The 21,298-nt window shown below is 37.1% G+C and overlaps 1 protein-coding gene across 17 annotated transcripts in view; it reads left to right on the plus strand.

Annotated features, from left to right (window-relative positions):
• The window catches only part of PTPRK (protein tyrosine phosphatase receptor type K), a 389,675-nt gene that overhangs the window by 134,382 nt on the left and 233,995 nt on the right, over window positions 1-21,298 (plus strand). The window lies entirely within an intron of this gene.

Below are 21,298 nucleotides of genomic sequence, written 5' to 3' on the forward strand. Positions count from 1 at the left end.
GAACTAGTTATCAAATGGAGAAAAATGGCCTCTGTATTGATGTTTTTCTTGACAAGAGGTATTGTGGGAATGTTTCTTAAACGACCTTGTTTAAAATGTGTTGCTATTGCCCATCATCAAAATCATCTCCATGAGAAACAAGCATCATTGCAATTGCTAGTAACCTTACTTAAAAGGTGAAACTGCTGTATATTTATTAGAGATTTTTTTTTTTTCCCTTTTGTTTCCTTGGTTTTCATATTTTTATTTATAAAACAATTTGATCTATCAATGCCGTTGAAATGATGTGGAATTTGATTTCAAGATCTGAAACCTGGTTTTGTAAAGCCTGGCTTCCAAGGAGGTGTTTTATTAACCCTTTTACATTGCTAGAAAGTAGCCTTTGGTGTGCTTAAAAAAAAAAATAAATCAGGAGCCTTTCATATCAGTATAGTAGTAATCAAGTATAGCAGCATTATATGCAGTAAATCAGGTTTCTGTTGACAGATGGCCAGGCTTGACAATGAGATTGGTGGTTGGGGCTTTATCTTAGCAGCATGGCCATTTTTCACTTACATTACAGCTTTCACATTATCTCACGTTAGACTCTGCTAAAATTCATTCTTTCTTTGCTTTGTCGTCCAGCAAAATATTGAAATCATACATGACACAGCTGAATTTTAAATTAAAAATAAATCTGGGGGGGAACTGGAAAACTGTTAATGAAGGAGATGTAAAGCACAATTATTTCAATTATTTTATGAACAGGAGGGGAAATGCTCATGCTGATGATACATGCCTGCTTGTTCATACAAATGGGCTGGTATTTTTGTGAGTTTAAGTAGTCCTTAGTCATATTGCTCTTCGTGGATGTGTGTGTTTTTTTTCTTTTTTCTTTGTTTAGTGTTAGTTTTGAGTTATTTATCAGCATGGAAGTCTTATGTCTCATAGGACTTCTTTGTTGCAGAACTCTAGCTCATGACTTTATCACTTTGATCTACCTGTTGAGCTGTGTTTTGCTTTCATTGGAGGGAATTGCACAGTGGTTTTTAAAATGAAACAGAGAAGACCCTTTGCTAGAAGGGAGACTGGATAATCCCTGCTTTTCCCAGCAAGGTCACTGCTACAGATCTTGGGGTGCCTGTATGTTGGTCACCAGGTCAGCTGCATCACGATTGCATGCACTTCTAAATCAGAGAAGAGGATAAAGATCAGTAGGGGCTGAGCAGTGTAAGTTATGTTATGAGGAGGTCTCACATGGCGGGCTGGATGCTAACAGGCTGGCAGTGTGATAATAGTCATACAATGCTGCACCTAAGCTAATTAGCTTCTGTGGTTGTTGGTTTTGTTTTGTTTGTTTTTGTTTTTTCTTGATAAAGGATAGTACAGTTTACTACAGTAGCTTTACTGGATCAAATTTAATTGCTGTTTAGATTCATAGCCTGTCTCTAACAGCAGATAGCTGTGGAAGTATGCAGCTGAGTGCATGAGCAGGACAAACTCATGGTTACACTTACCCAGAATACTCTTCCAGCCTTGACTTAATTTGTGGTTGGAACTTTATAACCAATGTAGTCCATTTATATACTTCTGTTAGTCTAGGCTTTCTTTGCACTGTCTTAAGCTTTTAATGACTATAGTGTTCATTACATGAAATTCTGATGGTGATTACATATTAGGACCATTCCTGTGGGTTTCTCCAAGCATGGGACTTACAATTCTTCTGTTATGATATTTTGCACTATCATGGTTTCATGGTATTTCATTGGTATTCCTCATCAAAATATTGTGTAGTGCACTGGGAGTTAAGTGTTCATGCTGCAAGTTCCATGTATTTTCAGTGTATTTCATGAGTTCTGGTCTCCTGGTCTCAGAAGAGAAGAATGAACTACAAATCCTAGATGACTCTGTTCTTCCATTTTCCATTCGGAGTGTAGAGCCCAACATGGGGCACCCCTTTGTCGTGGAAACCAGATCAAACTATGACATGCTCTCAGGAAATTTCTGCAGTCCTTTAATGATATGGTTTGTCTTCTCTCTACTGCTAGCAAGGCATCTGCATCTTTGATTCTGTTTGTTTAACATGGAAATGAACTGTCAGGGAAGAGTTTGGTTAGGAAATTCTTTGGGACTGAAGACATGATTTGATTTTGGTCCTTGTTAATTCTGGAATTTTTTTGTCACTCTTGTTGGAAATATTCCACCTTTGACCTGTCTAAAGCTTACTTCAAAGGAAAAGTATTTGGGTTTTTTTGTTGTTTGAATTTTGTAATTTTTTGGGAAATTTATTATCTGTTAGTTACTACTGTAGCTCATTAGTTTATTTTAGTTAAGATGTTTATTCCTGTCTTGATGTATTGTTTTGTCTGATGCTTCTGTTTCTTCTCCCAAGTAAAGACTGCACAACTGCTGAGGGCTGTCCTTTCTTTTCTGCTTTTCTCACAGTTTTCCGCTTCTCTTTCCTTTCCACCTGTGTAAACCTTCTTGATTTTTTTTTTATTTTCTTTTTGTAGTTGTTTTAAATAAAGGAGGGGGTTGTGTTTTGTTTTGTGTGTTTGAACACTGCTCTCTCATGTTCTTTGTCTTTTTTTATCTTCCCCTAAGCAGTAGAAACATGATGTTTCTACTACTACATCATGTCTTTGATCAATCACTGCTGAAGTCCAGTTTGCAGTGTGAACCATGGACATCTTGGTTTGGGTTTTATATTACTTGTTTCTGTTTTTTTTTGTAACCTAGGATCAGAAACTGATAAGGAAACCTGAAATGTGGAACAACACAGCTCAACAAATCTCTGCCTTGCTAAGAATGAATTATTTTGTTTCTTTTTGATTTTTTTAAAAACTTTGTTATCCAGTCAAAGTTCTCTATAGGTTGAAAATAGACTAGCTGAGGTACCTGTTTGATAAGAGTGATAATTACCCTTAGAAATATAACTAGCAAACTAAAAATACTGAATTGTCGATGCTCTTATACCAGTTAAGGAATAGTAATGCAGAAACACTTACAAGATACTCTAGAGAAAGACTAATTGTTTTATTCTTTCTGACCTGTAAATACTAATCTGGGCAGTGGATGTGTTCTTTATTTTAGTTTTGATGATTTAAGTGATTTATAAATGTTTCAGAATCTCAAAGATATTTAAATGTTATTTTCCTTCAAGATATTAGAAGGTCTTGTCACAATGATAGAATTATAATGGGAGAATGGCAGATTGATAGAAAATTAATGGGATGTACATTCAGGCCATATGCTAGGTAAGGTTTCTTGTGAAATAGGAAAACTTGTAGTCTGTTTGGATACAAAGTCAGTTTATTCTAAGCATGCAGGGATGTAGAATTATCAGTGTGCATGTGGGGTATGATTAGGAAGGCAGGGTGTAGATGCTATTTGCTTTAGTTGATACTGCTGAAGGGAAGCAACAAGTGAAGTGCTAATAGAAAGTGCAGTAGTACATAAAGCCTATGTGAACTGCATAGAACTGAGTTAAAGGCCAGGATGAAAAGAAACCCAGCTCCCTTAACCACCACTTTCCATTTCTAAGAGAAATCTTCTTGGTTCTATACAGTTGCTAGCCTTGAAGTGATAAACAGAATCAGGAATATTCAAAAAAGCAGCTATTGAGAGAAACAGACTGATATCAGAGGCTGGTATTTTCAAAGGATGTCATTTAAATTGGAATACAGAAAGTGACTTAAAATAGTATCGAAGATATATTGAGTGAATAAAACCTGCAAATAGTGTGATTTTGTTGACTACATAGGAATTGAATGTAAGAAGTGTATTAGAGCTTTTTAAGAAACAGACTGATAAGTGGTTACAAAGGTCATGTTAAAACCTCCTGCAAGTCTTGAATGTTTGGTTGTGAGACAGTGTGAGCTTTATGGAAATCTCAGCATGAGCAAGAGTTCAGTAGCAGCAGAGCTCAGAAAGCTAAATTTTCTTTCACCTGGAAAAAGGTGCAGTTCAGGGGTGTATGATTAACAGCTGCAAAACCAGGACTGGCATGAAGAAGAATCGTTTCTACTTCTAGAATTACTAGACTTAAGGGCCATTTTAGTCTCTTTGGACTAGACTGGGAAGAAAGAAAAATAGATTCAGGCAGCAGACTGTAGACTGTTTGGAAGTTTGTGTTGGGTGGAGCTGGAGCTGTAGATGTCAGATATAAGGTTAAGGAGATGAGGCAAGATCTGTCTAAATGTATGTACATTTAATTGTTTCTCTATTCCTAGGGAGACTAAATGCAAATTTTACATTCTTTGGTTAAAAGAATATGACTGGACTGATTAGGTAAAAGTTGGATAAAAATACAGGTATAGGAAACAGTAATGGAAATATTTGAGTTTTGATGATATAAGAGAGGGGTTCCACTTAAGACGCTGAGATAAACTGGCACTTCCTGAGCTACCAAAAGAGGAAGCCAGAGTATCAATTTGATAAGGTACTGTAATCATAAATTTACCTAATACTGGGTCCCTTCCAACCCAAGCCATTCTTTGATTCTATGAAAGTCACTAAAGTGCTTCTCCTATAGGTTCATCATTGTGAGATGCCTTTGGGAATACTTAGTGGCTCCTCAGTATTTAATGTGATTGTCCATAAACGATTTCATTCCTAGTTTATTAATACACAATGAAATATTTTTTGTCTGTTTCCATCTTTCTTCAGATTTTTTTTTTCCTTTGATGAAAACACTTTCACCACTTTATCATTATCACTAATGATGAAAAATTGAGCCCCTTTGGAAATATAGTTAAATATGAATAATATTGCTTTCATGTCAGAAACACTTTGTAAACTGCTAAGTGTTCTTTTTGCTGTTGGTAGATAACAATTAATCAGAAGACTTTTTGTTGTTTTTTAAATACAATTTCTTGAAAAGTTACTCTGAAAAATGTATTCTGGTAACAAACTTCCTTTTCTGCTTCTGAAAGGCTTGCCAATACAGATATATTTTTTTAATTGTTGTGATAAACATGAAAAGGGTGTAAGCATATCCATCATATCTCTGTCTCATTTCTTGTGAGATGTTTATCAATTTGGTGAGGACAAAGAAAGGTTAAGTTCCAGCAAAGTGATTACTGGCAAGATTTTAATAATTCAGTAGTGCAGATCACAGTGTACTTATAGGTCTCATAGGAATTCTTCAGTTCAGTCAATCTCATTCCAGTCATCAGGCTGGGAAATTACAGCATACAAAATAAATGTTGCCTCAACAAGTCCCATCATGGCTGAGAAGTCAGCTTCTAGGTTTTCAGTCCCACCATGATTATTGGAGATTTCACTGATTCTTTTTCACTTTTCTTACAAATGACAGTGCTAGCTTCATCTCTTCTGTGGCATATTTTCAGTAATGTATGTTCTGCCATAAGTGGCTAGCCATAAATGTGGTTATTTTTCTTTGATTTGGAGATTACTTGTGAACAGAGCACTTGCTGAGTGATAGGAAGATGGGGTGGGAAAGAAAGTGAATGTTTAAAATATGTACTGTGTGTGTGTCCCTAAGTTTTTCTTTCTGGGAATAGAGCTCAAGATTTACAAATCTGATATACTTATAAATTGTCACTTGAAAATGTATGTAATTAGTAGCTTGATGGATTTAATTTTGTTAGTCAGTTAACTAAATTTTGGGAGGGCACATTAAAAGGGAGAAAAGATAAGTAGTATCAAATTTTATAAATAAAAATAGCTGATATTATTGTTCATCAAATAAAATTTGTCAGCCCAATTTAAATCAGAGATTGCAAGCAGAGAGCACTCTGCCTCTGCAAAGTGCACAGACTGCCTTTTCGGCAGCAAGAAGGAAAGTCTTTGGCCACCTTGATTTTAACAAGCTACAGGACTGGGGAGCTTGGGAAGTACCTGAAGTTGCCCTACCCTTAGTCTTCTACTGAAGAAAGAATGAAGTCACAGAATTTTGGCTCTAATGTTTTTGTGGATCTAATAGGCAAAATTTAACAATTATATAGCTTTTAACAAATCAACATAATTCCTTAAGTTTACCCCTTCCCTTTTCAGTTTACTTTTCTACTGTTTTGCTTTCTTATGTTACATTTGTGATCAGTTTTTTGTTCTACCGTGCTCTGTGTTTAGCTTTGCTAAAGGTAAAATGTAAACTTATTAAACCTAGTATGGAAATTCTGTACTTATAACAATGGATCATTACATTGAACTGTATGTCTGTACATATAAGATACAGAAGAAGTTTTTCTACTGAAAGGAAGATGATGTATTTTGACTTTTTTTTTTCTTTTTTTCTTTTTTCTTTCCCCCCCCCCCCCACTGTTCTCTGTAAGATAGAAGCTATTTTCAGGGCAAGGTGATGAAAATTTAGTATTAGATGCCTGGCATTTCCAAAAGCAATGAAAGAATGTGGAAGTTAATGTGCTGTATAAGTTCATGCTTTAAATTGCCTTTAATTGCATTAAAATCTCAGGTGGAAAACTAGCTGTCTGTAAACTCATGAAGACTTTCTTTGAGGTAAATATATAATATTTTTCAGCCCTTGGTTAATTTCTCATGAAAAGTATGTGACTTTAACCTCACTGCCTTCTGGAGACATTTTACATCAGCAAGGTGGTATGCAAATGTTTTATTATCCTTGATTACCAAGATTATGAAAAGCTGGTAGTGTTCCCCTCCTGTCATACAGCAAGGTCTTTCAGCCAGTGAAGTGTAAAACAAACTGTTTCTAATCAGCTAACTTGGAGTAACTGATTCAACTTGTCAGAGTTACAAAATTGACTTAAATCGTGGCATATAAAATAAGCTCTGGATGGTTCTTTTTGTCAAGATTTTTCTTTTTTAGGGTTTTTGTCTATACTTGGAAGGCATAAGTAATCATTACATAAGCAGCTGAAGTTTTGTCATCCTTTTAACAGGTTTTGCAAGATCCTAAGAAAAGAGTCGGAAAAAAATAGTGAATATCACTGTACCAGGCAGCCAGCAATGGTGCGATTTCCCAGTATGCTCATAAGAGATATTTTTATTCACAGGAAAAGTGAAATGAATGAAAGAGATTATGGCAAAAATCAACGATAGACACTTGAAATAGATGGTTAGAAGAAAGCAGGAACTGGTAATACTCTGAGGAAATATACAGTAAAGATTCAGAGTAATTAATTGTGCAGTGCAAGAGATTTCCAGACTATAAGTAAGTGAAAATAAAAGAAAAAGTTTAATAAGGCAGTATTGAATCAGTATCAGAACTTCACAAAAATCTCTGAGATTCAAAAGCTGGAACCAACCCACTTTCTAAGCGGCTTTGCTTATAACAGTTAGGGACTTCGATTTAAAAGTGTTAAAACTCGTTGCTACACTGGTAAGATGTGGTACTATATGATATTTTTTGCTGTGCGTTGTATACAGTTTATTATTCTTTTCCCTAATACTGCTAGTGTTGAAAAAAAGTGCTGAGAATTATGCAGCCCCGTATCTTTTTGTCCTTTTTTTGACTTCTATTATTTAGGGCATGATAAAATGCTCAAGAGGAAATTTGTTTTGAGTTTGTAGCATGATATGCACAATGTGTTATAGGGGTTTTTGTTCTTCTTTTCTTAAATATATTTTTGTTAATGTTTTCTTTTCTATTTTTGATGCTAAGTGGTGAACAAGCCTGAGGCTTGGAGTGAAGTCCAAAGGTTTTCTTCATCCACAGAAGTGTCTGATAGAAATCCTTTGTTGACTGGTGATATGACCTTCTCATAGGGAAGTAAATGCCTCATATCTTTCAAATTCTCCCCACCTGGTACATAATTCTGTGCTTTAGTTTAGACTTTGAGTTGACATTGACAAACTAAGGTGGTTGCTAGGAAGGAACCTAAAATTATTATTCCAGTATGGGAGAATATAGTGTCTCAATTTCTTTGCACTGGGATCACACTCCAATCAATTATTCAACTTCTATGTTAAATAAGCAGTACTGTTGATTCTGAACTTCTTCATGGTGAGGGTGATGGAGCACTGGAACAGGAACAGGCTGCCTGGACAGGTGGTGGATTCTCCTTCTCTGAAGGTATTCAAGACCTGGCTGGATGCCTACCTGTGCAGTCTGCTGCAGGGGCCTGCTTTGCAGAGGGGGTTGGGCTTGGTGACCTCTGGAGGTCCTCTCCAACCCATACAATTCTGTGATTCTGTGATTTTTCCACTATGTCCAAAAGGTACTCCAAAGAATTTAAAGATCACTCCTTGCCACATTTTTTCTCCATTGCCCTTGCTTCTTCCTGCCAGTGAGGTGAATAGTAGCCCTGTTCTGGTTATTCTGAAACACCAGAGAACAACTTTCTGACTATGGGGTAGTGATTGGGAGCTTGCAGACTAATCAGTGCCCTGTGGGATGTCAGGCAATGGTGCTGTCAGGCAGAGAGTGCTCTGGGCTCCAAGCCAGGAGCTATTGCTCTGCAGCCTTTGCAGATGTTAAGACATTAATGGCGATCTTTGAAAGATCCTCACTGTCAGTTTTGCAGCTCCTTTACTATTTTCTAAATGTCTTTATGTACATCTCCCAGAAGGTTTAAAGAATTGGTACAAAATTGGTTGGAATGGATTACTTCCACAAAGCACTCTGGCTGATGAGAAGAAGCCCTGTGCAGTCCTGTAAGCCTATCTAGCATTCTGCCTGGCTTTGCATGTCACAATTTAGTGTCACATGTCATAGAATTTCAGAAGGCTTGGTTGGAAGGGACCTCAAAGCCCACCCAGCACAAACCCGGCACCATGGGCAGGGCTAGCCCCAACTAGCGCAGGCTGTTCAGGGCCCCATCCAGCCTGGCCTTGAGCACGTCCAGGGATGGGGGCATCTACAGCTTCTTTGGACAGCCTTTGACACTATCTCACCACCCTCTCGGTAAAGAATTGCCTTCTAACATCAAATCAAAATCTTCCCTCTTCTAGCTTTACACTGTGTCAACTGTGTCTTCAGGGTCTTTTGCATATGGTCTACTAGAACTTTTCATGTACTTTTTTTTTTTTTTTTTTTTTTCCCCCCCAGAATCGGGTTCTATATCTGAAAATGTTTTGGGTAGGCAGCTGCTGCTGTTTTTGCAGGTGCCTGTGCCTGAATGGTCCCCAGACCTGCCTGCAGCTCAACCAAATAACAGTGAGTGGAAACCCAACCTATGGCTCTGCCTCCATGTGGGGCTGCAATAACATGTTGGTGCGTGGCATCTTCAAGGCAGTGTGGGGGAGTGTCAATCCGTCCCCAGGAAGGCATGGGTGGAGTGGGCACCCTGCTGTGGGGTTTTGTCTGTGCCACTTCCATGCCCTGCTGCAGGATGGGTGTTCTTGCCTTTATTGGGGATGATGTTATATGGCTGTTCTGTTCCTGTGTAAGTTAGCTTCAGAAGTTTTCTATCAGATTTTTAGTGTTGATGGATTGAGCTTTTGCTTGGATAAGAAAATTAACAATTAGAGCAAAATGTAGACTTATCTGTCTGTGCCAAGCAATGAATTTTTATCTCTTGGACAGTGAATTCTTCTCTAGGTATTATCTGTGAAAAGAAAACTTTTTATCTATTCCCTTTCATCAAATAGTGCAAAGTACTTTTTTTTTTTTTTTTTTGTGCTGCATACAGGTATGTTTAGGGACTACAATGTCAATGCTGCAGGATTTTAGCTCTTCAAATATGAGATATAAGGTTGTCACCTTGGAGGAAGTAGACTTTTGCTGCTCTTTAAAGAGCAAAATCATTTACAAGGAAGGAAAGCATATTTGTTCAATCTGAATGATTTTGAGATAAGCCTTAGAAAATAAAAATCCTTTAATGCCAGGCTTCCTAGTGTAATTTTGAAGCACTGGAAGAGAAATCAAATGTTTTATGGTGGCATTCTAATGGTGTTCTTGAACTATAAGACAGAATTAAAGAGTTTTGTAATGCAACAGTTGTGTTCATTTCTGGTGACATTCTACTGGCTTTTGCAGAAGTCAGAAGAAACAGAGTTTGCACCAGATTCATCAGCAGGTGTACAAACTGCCTGCTGGAGTATTTATAGCTTGCTTTGCCAACAACGGAAGAGAAGGACTGAGTGTGTTGTATCTCCCAGCTGATAAGCTACAGCAGCAAAATGCTTTGTGTCCAGCATATGTATGGCAATATATGAGGGTGCTTTTTGAAGCATGTGCTGTGCTCATGTCTTGTAGCTTTGGTAGGTTCGATTATTAGCAGATATGTAAGGATCAGTTTACCTTCAAAATTTACTGATTAACTTAAATTGGATTTCAACTGAAAATAAAAAAAAAAGTCTCTAACTTTGTGGACTTGAAGGCAGGAAGGGAAGCAGGTGATGTTTTCTCTTTTTTTCTTGTGATTTTTATAGGCACACGTGCTCATGTACTCTCACACAAAACCGTACTTTTCTCACATTTTGTCTTTATTGTGCCTAGATGACTATAGAAAACCTTCACAAAATGAGCTAAGGAAGAATAGCAGTGTTCATAAGTATGCATCTTTGTTTTGAGTTGCATTACATTGGTATCAGTGAGAAGTGCACTTTTTTCTGTCCATGTTGCTAGCTGATTTGCTGTCAGGGAGGGCTACTCTATAGTGGTCTTGACTTCCCACTTCACCTTCACCCACAGTTTTGGTCAAGGGAACCATGACACTGGTATCACATTTCCGGTGTGATATTTGATTTTCTCTATTGGAAGAATAAATATATGCTGCCCTTTATGCTATGCTTGTACTTTTGCAGAATAAACAAACCAAAACAAAAACAGATTTATTAAAAAAATATAATCCTAACTCGCTGAATAAGAATTTATGTGCTCCATGGATGGAATTGGTAAACGATTCTGTAATATGCCAAAACTGGTGATAAGCTCTCAGTGTGGCAGTTTTTGTTGGGATTTTGTTGTTGTTGTGAATGATTAAACATACCAAGCAACTTGCAAAGCATTGTAATCAAATTTCTGTGCTAGCAAAGAATATTTTCTCAATAATAGAGGTTGATAGGAGACTAGTTGTTTCTTGTCCATCTCAACATAGAAATCATAGAATGGCCTGGGTTGATAAGTACCATAATGATCACCTACTTTCAACCCCCCTGCCATATGCAGGGCCACCATCTACTAGACCAGGCTGCCCAGAGCCACATCCAGCCTGGCCTGGAATGCCTCCAGGGATGGAGCATCCACGACCTCCGTGGGCAAACTGTTCCAGTGTGCCACCACCCTCTGTGTGAAAACTTTTCTCCTAATCTCTAACCTAAACCTCCCCTGTCTCAGTTTAAAACCATTCCCCCTTGTCCTATAACTATCCACCCTCGTAAACAGGTGCTCCCCCTCCTGTTTAAATGCTCCCTTCAAGTATTGGAAGGCCACAGTGAGGTCTGCCTGGAGCCTTCTCTAAACTAAACAAGCCCAGTTCCCTCAACCTTTCTTCATAGGAGAGGTGCACCAGCCCTCTGACCATCTTGGTGGCCCTCCTCTGGACCCGCTCCAAGAGCTCTATGTCCTTCCTGTACTGGGGGCCCCAGGCCTGGACACAGTACTCCAGATGGGGCCTCACAAGTGCCAAGTAGAGGGGGACAATCACCTCCCTCTCCCTGTTGGCCACCCCTTTTTTAATGCAGCCTAAAACACTTGGCTATCCGGGATGCATGCATGTACTGCCGGCTCATATCCAGCTTCTCATCCACAGGACCCCCAGGTCCTGTGTCGTGTATGTGTGTGTATACATGAACTCGGTTGTCCATGTGCTTAGTTTTTTCTGCTTCCATTTTTATAAGAAAAATAACCTTGAAGTGACATGTCATTTTTGGTCCTGCACTCAATTATGAAGCCTTAATACCATATATATTTGAACAATGAAAGACAGCTCAACAGCAGCTGTCTAGTGTTCCATAGAGAGCTGCAACATCAGATATTCTTGGTAGTGTTGAATTTGTTCTGAATTACATTGCCCAAGTGTTGATTTATTACTGAATTGTCCAAAGGATAGCATGTAGAATCATTAGTATCTTTCAAAAACTGTGCAACTGGTTTCAGTTTTATATCTCTCTTGATTCAGAAATTTAAGTGAAATAGAACATGGCATGCATTTTAATATATTACTTGTTTACATATGTTAGATAAATATTGCATTGAAACAGAAAAATGTGCTAAGTGGGTATTTTGTCACAACAAAGCAGTTAAGCTAGACACGTACATTTTCTTTGACTACAGTTTTATGGACCCATCAGTTATCTTCAACATATTTGAGTGAGGAACTGCCCCCCAAATTAGTTTTTTTTTTCCTTTTTCAAAACTGTAACAGCGGATATTTCATTTTCCAGAGCACATGAACACTGCTTATATATGTGTGTGTGTGTGTGTTTCCTTTCCAACAGTATAAAGCAACACTGTGAAAAGTGTGCTTGTTTCAGGACCTGGTTGACCATGGTCACATATATGACAGGGTAATCTGCTGAAATGAAGATAGATGTCTTCATGTTTCTACTCCTAAAGCTAGAGGGCATTTTATTTTCAGCATATATATTTTTTGCTTGCTCTCAAAATGGAGTGGCATTATCAGTATAGGCAATAACATTCACGTCTTCTTCTGCGAATCTGAAAAACAAAACTTGTAATCCAGTTACTGATACATTTAATAACTACATACAGAGTTATAATGTTACTCGAAAGTGAAGTCATCCTTTTCTCCAGTTTAATTAGACTGTTAATTAAAAAGGGAAAACTGGCTTATCCATTTTACAATCCATGCTGATTTAGCCACTGTAGGTCAGTCCAACTGTGGGGTAAAACTGGTTCTACAGGAGCTTTGCATGGCCAAGACTGCAAAGCAGTTTTTGTGCTAGGAACACCTGAAATACACACTGGTTGCTTTATTTACTAGGCACTGTTTGGCTAATGCATTTCAAGTCCTTGTACTTTCACGATAACCTTTTCCTGATAAGTTTACAGAAAATAGTTTGGGTTGGGCTGGGATGGAGGCAAAGCACAGCACACAAATGTTGGGTTTTTTTTTTGTTTTTTTTTTTTATTTTATTGCTCTGATTTGCAAATACTTTTTGGTGGTATTTCCCACATAGGCAATTTCTGCTATAATCTTCCTGCTGCTGGTTTGTTCTAACTTTGTGTTTCTCTCTACATTTTTGCCAGGAAAGGAGCTTGTGGAGTTTTGAAGCGAACAGTTAAGAATTGATGTAGCTGAGAAAAAGCTCTTGTGTTTTTTTCTTTGTTTTGTTGTTTTGTTATTTTTTTCTTTGTTTGTTTCTTCCATTTTTCATTTTACTTCTCCCAGTGATACCAGCTAGCTGGTACATTGCACATGACCTACATTTTGCTGTGGTTCATGGCTGCCTACACAGGCAAAACCAGAGCTGCTTCCATTAATTTGGATGAGCCCTGGAAGCAATGTGTTCACCTGACATACTTGCTTCTCTTCTTCCTGTTGCTCTTTGGCTTCCTCCTTCAGCAGATTCTTGCCATGACCGGAAAACAAAATAGCTAATAGTAATAAAGTAATAACAAACTGCAAACTGCCAAAATAAAACCCAACATAACCAAGCAGAAAAAAACTTGTTGATATGTAGGTTACTGGGTTTGCTGCATCTGCTGAGAAGTGTGATGATTCCCCAAATGCTGTGAGGACAGGACTGTGTAGCTCAGATGGGATCGGGATGAGAAAGCTTGGCCTCTGTGTAGCCAGTAGATCAGCTCTGCTCTACCTTCAGTGCTGTGACCAGACTTGGTGAAGCAGGGCTGCGGAGAGCAATGTGGAACTCAGTCCCTCCCTGTAGATTTGCACTGCAACAGATCTGGGAAGTTAAGATCCGGGAAGTTATTTTCTCAGAGGTGGTTGGTAACTCTAGCTTGTTCTAGAGCTGTTCAGAGACAAGGCTGCATTAGGCAGGTGTCCAGTGTTCGTGGTTGGGAGGGGAATTTTCCAAGCGTGTAACAGATGCTAACTGCTGCAAGGTCTTTTACTTGGAAATCTTCAGGGTGATAAATTGCAGGAAAGGCTCTCTGTGAGTGCCAGCAGTGCACAACCTGCCTTTCCATGTAGGAAAGATGCTCCAAGATCATCATCTCTAAGGCACTTTGTTGGTGGTTTCCAGCTGCACTGGGACATGTGTGAAGAAGTTGGCCTGAGATACAGCTTAGCATCTGAACACTTAAAAAGACTGCACAAGGAGAGGGTTATTAGCAGGGATTGTTAGTGGCTGGAGTATAACAACCAGGAGGTGAATGCAGGCAAAAAACAATGGGAAGGTTGTAACTTTGGCTCTCACTTCTCAGTGCAGGGGCATTAATAATGGGCAGCAAATCCTTCCAGAGGCATTATTTACTGCCTGGTTAAATTGCCTCTGGAGCACTGATAGCTGCAAGTGCATGCAGGAGTATTTCTGAGGCATGCTTTGTTTTTTGCAATGAGGGTTGATATTCGCTTTCGGAAAATAGGTAACAAAATGGGAGTAAGATCTGCTTTAAGCCTAGTCAGTGTGTTCAGGGTGTTTTTGTCTAGAATCTGAATTTGAGATTAATGTTAATCCTTTAAAAATCAGAACAACAACAACAACAACAACAACAAAACAACACAAAAATACCCACATTTTCATGAAAATGAAAAAAGAGTCAATTTCAAAGCATATAAAATGGAAGGTTTAATAAAAGGTGGACTTACAGTTTTCCACTGATATCTTTTGTATTTTAAATTAATAATCATTTATTAAAGGAAGTAACACAGTTTGCATTTCAGTTAAAATGCAGTTTCATTTGACTGCTTTGCCTTTATTATTTCAATTACTGTAATTTTAAATGCAGTAAATTTTCATAGTGTACAAAGGAGCCTTACAGGAGTTCTTAATTGCTTTTCTAAATGCTTAGACTTCATATAAATATTTTGATTCAGGTTGATATGTAATTTTTAACAATGTTATTTAAAATTGAAGGGTTTTTTGCAGGTGTTTCCTCTTGTAGTTTCACAGTGATGATATTTAAGATAAAGTGTACAATTTAGAGCTGTAGAAACTGTTTTACATCTGCTCCAATCTAGTTAAAATTGAAGCTGACTGTTTAGAGAATAAGAATAAAAAACTTTTACAAAGCTAAAGCTGATTTCCTGCCCCCAGATACTATGTATTCAGGAAAAAAAGTTTTATAGATCTATTTTTTGGCACAGTATTCTCAAATAATGTGGAAAAGGTGCTTAATGTGTTTCTATTGAGAAAAATATTCTTTAATAATATTTTTCAGGAAAGGATTGATATTCTCCTGGTATTCTCCAGGAAGAATATTTTTCTCATCCTATGTAAAATAAGATTGTGTTCTGCAGATTTTATTAGTAGATCCATATGTGGTTATTAGTGGGCTTTAATATGTTTTCAGTGATTCCTGTTTCTCTTACTAGCTAACGTACTCAAGCTTTGATTTTCTTCAAGTTGGGAAAACACATCAAGTGGCTGCCACTTAATGCCAGTTCCCATGTTGCAGTGAGTGTAGTGTTTCATATTCTTATTTTTATTCTAGTGGCAGGTAGCAGTAATTAAAGGCAACTTTAAGGATAGTGTTTTAGTTTCACTTTCAAGTTTTCTGTCCCAAGCCAATTAAAATGAAAAATACCCCCATCTGTTTTCCTCCTGATAGTGAATTGGTGTGCTCTCTCTTTTCCACTGCTCTTGACAGTAGGTAGTTCCACAAGCAGTGTAAGATGCTTCCTCTGTCAGTTTACTCAGAGTTCAAACTTCTGGCAGACACATTCTGCCTTGTTTCCCTCTTTATCTTTCACCTAATTTCCAAATTCATCACCTGTACTAAGATTTCAGTATTTTAGTACTATAAATGAACCTGTATTATTTTTCTCAGCTGAATAATTTCTTGCTTCAGACTTGTTTTCTTCCCTTCCGATGAGCCATTCCCAATGTGCTGTTTTAGGCTCTTTTCTAAGAATGATTGATATTGAGCCAGTACACTGCTGCTAGTGTAGACGGGGGAGAACAATGGTCCTGAAAACAAGTAGCAACAACTCAGCCTGAGCAGCAATTGCTCTGTCTCTTCTGGTTAGTTGCAGCATCCCAGGATGTACATTTCCCAAAGTGAAATGTAAACTGTTTTTAAGAACTGGTCCCAGATAGTCGATTTAGTTGTTCTGTACACTGTTTATCTTTGTCATGTCATATGTGCAGGTATATATGCACTGCTGAACTCAGCCTGATAGAGCATTTGGTAATGTAGATTCTGTATCTACATGCATCAATGCAGCAGCTCTACATTGTCAGTGTTGCAGAGAAAAGAAGATAACGTTTGTTGTGTGAGCAGCTTGCCATAAAGTTGAAAGTGTCTGGGGTTGGGGGGTGTTAAAAGAGGTCCATCGTGGGGGATGTTAAAAAGTGGTTCACCAGTACCTTGCCAGTGACATAAAATCTGACTCAAGCATGTAAACCCAAGCTAGAAATAAAATATAGTATGATGTGGCCCATGACAGATAGCTGCATCCCTACACTGAAACTGTAAGTTCAGCAGGTTCCTGAAGTCCACTGTGCTTTGTTGAGCCTCTATTGTTAAACTTTGTAATGCAGTGAACAGTTCTGTAACAGAGAGGTGGATACATTGTCCCTGCTATGTGTCTTAGCCCACTGGAGGACTCAAACACACATGTGCTGAGCTCAGAACAGCCAGAGAATAAAGGGATTATTTATAGTGCTGATGCAGCCCTGCACACGGAGAAGGTTTTTGATAGAGATGGTTATTACTTAGCATACATTTTCATACAGTAAACAATGAAAATAACAAGATGTGCTTATTTTGTATGTTCAGCTGCTATATGGGACTAGAGCCAATGGGAAAAAAAATACTGCAATACACAATGTCAGTTAGGAGCTGTGAGACCTAGCATTTTCAGGGTTGTGCAGTGGTTATTTCTATTTCCAGAATTTGGAGTGTCAGAATCTCGCCAGTTCACAGCAGAAAGGAATTTAATTCTTGTTTAGCAGCTATATGCTTTTAATTGCTATGTACTCTGGTACTTTTGCATGCTTTTTGAACATTACATCTGGTAAAAGTAGTTAGCCTCCTGGACTAGGTAGTTTTTTCCTGGGCTGCTTTCAGGAAAAGCTCTTCTTGCATCAGGGCACCATTGGCTTTCTGTTATGACCTGGAGGCTTGCTTCTGCTTCAAATGAATTCACCCCATCTGTGTCCTATGTGTTGTGTTTATTACTTGCTGAGTAGCAATTTCAGGAGAAAACTAAAAAAAATCCTACAAAGATGCAATTGACACTTTTCATCTGAAAATAGTTTCCACCAGAGGGGAAAAAAAAATAAATAAGAAATTGTTACTCCAGGTGTGTATTTACAAAGAGTGTCCAATTGTGTCATCTTAGGTCAGGTTATTTTCACTCATTCAAGAGGCCTAGGTGGGAAGGATCAGAGATGATAGTTGTACTAATCTGAGCTGCAAGAGTTTTGCAGTTTGTCTGACAAAGAGCCAGCTGAAATATCGCGAAAAAGCAATTACTTTTCTCAAGATAAAAGAACCTTATGAGACAGAGATGTGATGTTTTTTTCAGTATGTTTAAGCCAACTTCCCAAATTAATATGAAACAGAACAATAAAAAGGTCCTATTGTGGCTATGCATGCCTGTCCACATAGCCACATTTGTTAAACATGTAATTTCTTCTCTCTGATTTCTGAAGGGCAAGGTCATACTGGCAAATTTTGCATTGTGTAGCAGGTCGAGTATGTGTGTAAAGCCTGCTATGATGAATGATGTGGATTGATTTATATTTAGTTATTCAGCAGCATCTACTATTGAACAGTTTTTCATTTTGTGTATTTTTATTCCATAATGTATTTCTATGCACTTTTAACCACTGGGTCAGTAAGAATGCCCTCAACTTGGACTTGTTTGTGATCAGCTGTACTAGTAACCACATGTACACAAGATATTAACATATCCTCATGAGTATAAATACGTATTTATTTAAGTAGCCGAAGCTGTTAACAGATGGCAGATGGAAGTAGAAATGTGTGATGCTCCTTCTTTCTGCATTCTTCTCTCTTCCTTTATTTGGGGAAAACAGAAAGAATTAATGTGTGTTCTTGAAAAGTGGATGTAACTGCTCTGCCAATGAGCTTTCAAACAGTGTACTTCCAACAAAAGTGTTTTAATGTTCTCATGCCTTTGCAGAGTTTGAAGACGTTAAATAACAGTTCAGAGAAAAGCATTATAGCAACTCCTTGTCATGTATTAGAGCAGAGCAGAGATAGTTGCAAGACAGAACGTCAATCAGGATGCGAAGTGAATTTTTTTTTATTCATTTGAATAGTGAAGTACTTAGTTCTGCTTGCTACAGGGATGTTGGAATACTTAACAAGCTGTACAGAACAATGTTTTCTAAACAATTGTGAGGGACCTCATCCACCTTTTAAATGGGCTTCACAATGTGGTTTACTGGTTACTCAAGTAATGTAACAGAAGGCATTTAAATTTGCTGTGTCAAAGTAACATCAAATTGTATATTTTGGTCTGGAAAAATAAGTTTTGCTATGTGTCATATAATTGTTTCTAAACATAGCCTTTGGTTCCCACTTATTTAAGGCAGTGACACTCATACTGTTATCCTTCAGAGTTACTATTACTCTCTATAACTATCCTACTGCTATCTAAAGAATTATTTTGAAAAAGCCTGAAAACCTTAAAAAGCACTTAAAAAAGCACTTATCAAGTAGTAAAGATGGGGAAGCTGATAATGGAGTGAACTCTAATTAAGAGCTTTTTAAATGAGTTTTCAAAAGACAGTTTTAAGTATGTTTTTTGTATTAGAATGTAAGAGAGACACCTCGTGATGATGAAGACAATTTGTTAAATATGGGGAAGTTTGCATTCCTATTCTTTGAATAACACCAAAGAACTAAAAATTGGAATTTTGCATTAGAGAGTTGTTTTATCTTACATGTGGCAGATGAGATGTCAGGTCCATGGTTTTAGTTTAATGTTCAATTGTGATTCAAGGAATGATAGGCAATACAGTACCTAAAAAAAAAAACAAAAAAAAACAAAAAAAAAAAAAACAAAAAAACCCACTTCTCTGGGGGACCTTTCAGAGAAGTTAATTACTATCAGCCAGTATTAAATGACCTTTTATCACTGTGTCCTGTTATGATACCTTCTCCAATGCACTGCAGCATTAACTTGGCTTCCAACCATATTAATTACAATCATCTTTGTCATAGCAACCAAGTCTTATAATGTTTGGTTGTTAAGGGTTTTGTTAAAATGAAGATAAAGTATGCTTAATTGGAGTTTTTTTTGTTGTTTTTTGTTGTTGTTTTTTTTTAATGAAGGTAGAGTATGTTTAACTGGGGTTTTTTTTAATTAGTGTGACTTTATGTGTGAGTTTTTTTCTTTTGAGTCTTCTGACAAGTTCAAAGTTATCTATTCTGCTGAATCTGTCAGTTCATTTCTACTTTTTATTTTCTTTATTAAAATTTGGATAAAGGGCAATAAATGCAGAAGAGAAAAACCTTCTAAACTCCCTAAGAAATAATCAGGTTAACATTATTGTCAGAAGAATCTTTTGCTCCTAAATAAATATTTCATTGAAGATCTATAACTAAATGAACTTTTGCAGGTGTTCTGAACCAGTTTGTTCACAGGGTAGTATCAGGCTCTCAGTCAACCTTTCAAAAACCTTAAAATTATGATTTTCAGGGAATATCAAAATATGCAAGATGTGAAACCTTTTAAGATAGGACTATACTCCTGCCCACACTAGGATGGTTGCTAAGAATGGCATACACTAAGATTGTAAGGCTAGTAAGTGGGGTAACTATTAATTAAAAATTAATATAACTATTCATGGAGAGTATTTATGTTCCTTGAGGTGATTAGTTAGGAAACCTGCAAGAGTGGAAACTGTCTAACAAAGGAAAGTCAAGAGTTATGTTTGTCTTAATGGCTATTCTGTGAGAGTGATCCTCTCACAGGATTTACATTTCAGCTCATCAATATAGTAAGAGTTGAAAGAAAGAGATGAAAAATTAGAGCTATTGCAGATAACAAGGACTAACCTTTTTCTGAAAGTAGGGTCAAATAGAGGAAATGGTGACCAAGAATACACCAGTACTACCCCTAAACCCGAAAGGTTTGTGACTGTAAGGCCAGAGCGAAAGTGACTATTGCAAGAAAGAGGGTAAGTGGACATCTTTTAAACAGAACAAGTCATATTCTAATGAGAGTTTAAAAAAAAAAAAAAAAAAAAAAAAAGAGAGAGAGAGAGAGAGATTGACAAATTGAGTATAAAAACAGAAGTAGCAATAGCAACTCAGATTCATAATAATATATGGAAATTAAAATAGTCACTGTACACTTCCTTTCTTTTTTCACCATGTCTATCATGGAAAGTGTAAGGCCAACCTTTTTTTTTTTTTATGATTTAGGTATGATAGGAATTCATAGGAAAGGCAAAACAAGTATAAGGTTAAAGTTTTGCTTGCTATTTGTTGTAGAGTAGCTTTGCAGTGTATCCAGGCTGGACATCTTTTTCATGCAAGGAAGAAAAAAACACTGGAATTTAAATCTGTTAGAAAAACCTGTAAAATGAACATGAATTTGCTCGGACCAAATAGGATTCATTGTGAGGAACTCTGGTAACACATTACTGAAATGAAGTGTTTAAAAAAGTGTTAGAAGAGTTAAGAAATGAATAAAATATACACAACCAGAGCATACTGAAATCTTCATCCATTTTATAGAAAGATTTTATTCATGATAGAACTTTGGGTGCCTTGAAAATAATCATGTGAATAAATGAGAAAAGATGATTCACTTTATGTTTTTGAGGATTTAATATGAAAAAGTTTTGACTGAAAGCTCTGTGCTCTAAGATTTAAACTTGCTTGTGGAATATAACAACAAAACAAGATAAAAATGACAACTGCTAGGTGTGTTACACATAGAACAAGAAATTATGGGTGAGAATAAAAGTTGTGGTTGTTGCTTGGGAATATGAGAGAAAATGATGAGTTGGGGTTTTGCAGTGATATGTTCTGGAAGCTGTGAAGTTCAGCATCTTAACAAATTAATTAGAAAATGAATCATTAAGGAAGAGGCAATCTTTTTCAGATAACTCAGAAATTATTATTATTTTTTTTAATCATCAAAACTAAAACTGTCTATGAAGAGTTGTGAAAGAGCCTCTTTCAGAGGAACAGACATGGACTAGCTAAACTAAACAACAGGAATACTATGAAAGTGATGTATATATATATGGCAGGGTCCCATATGATAATTTGTATGTTTTGCTGATCATGGATGATGACAGATGATTTGGTAATGGTAAGTGATAATAGTGGTTCCCATCATTTAGTGTCTTTTAAATA

This window comes from Coturnix japonica, chromosome 3 (genome assembly GCF_001577835.2).
Source record: "Coturnix japonica isolate 7356 chromosome 3, Coturnix japonica 2.1, whole genome shotgun sequence".
Taxonomy (NCBI): domain Eukaryota; kingdom Metazoa; phylum Chordata; class Aves; order Galliformes; family Phasianidae; genus Coturnix; species Coturnix japonica.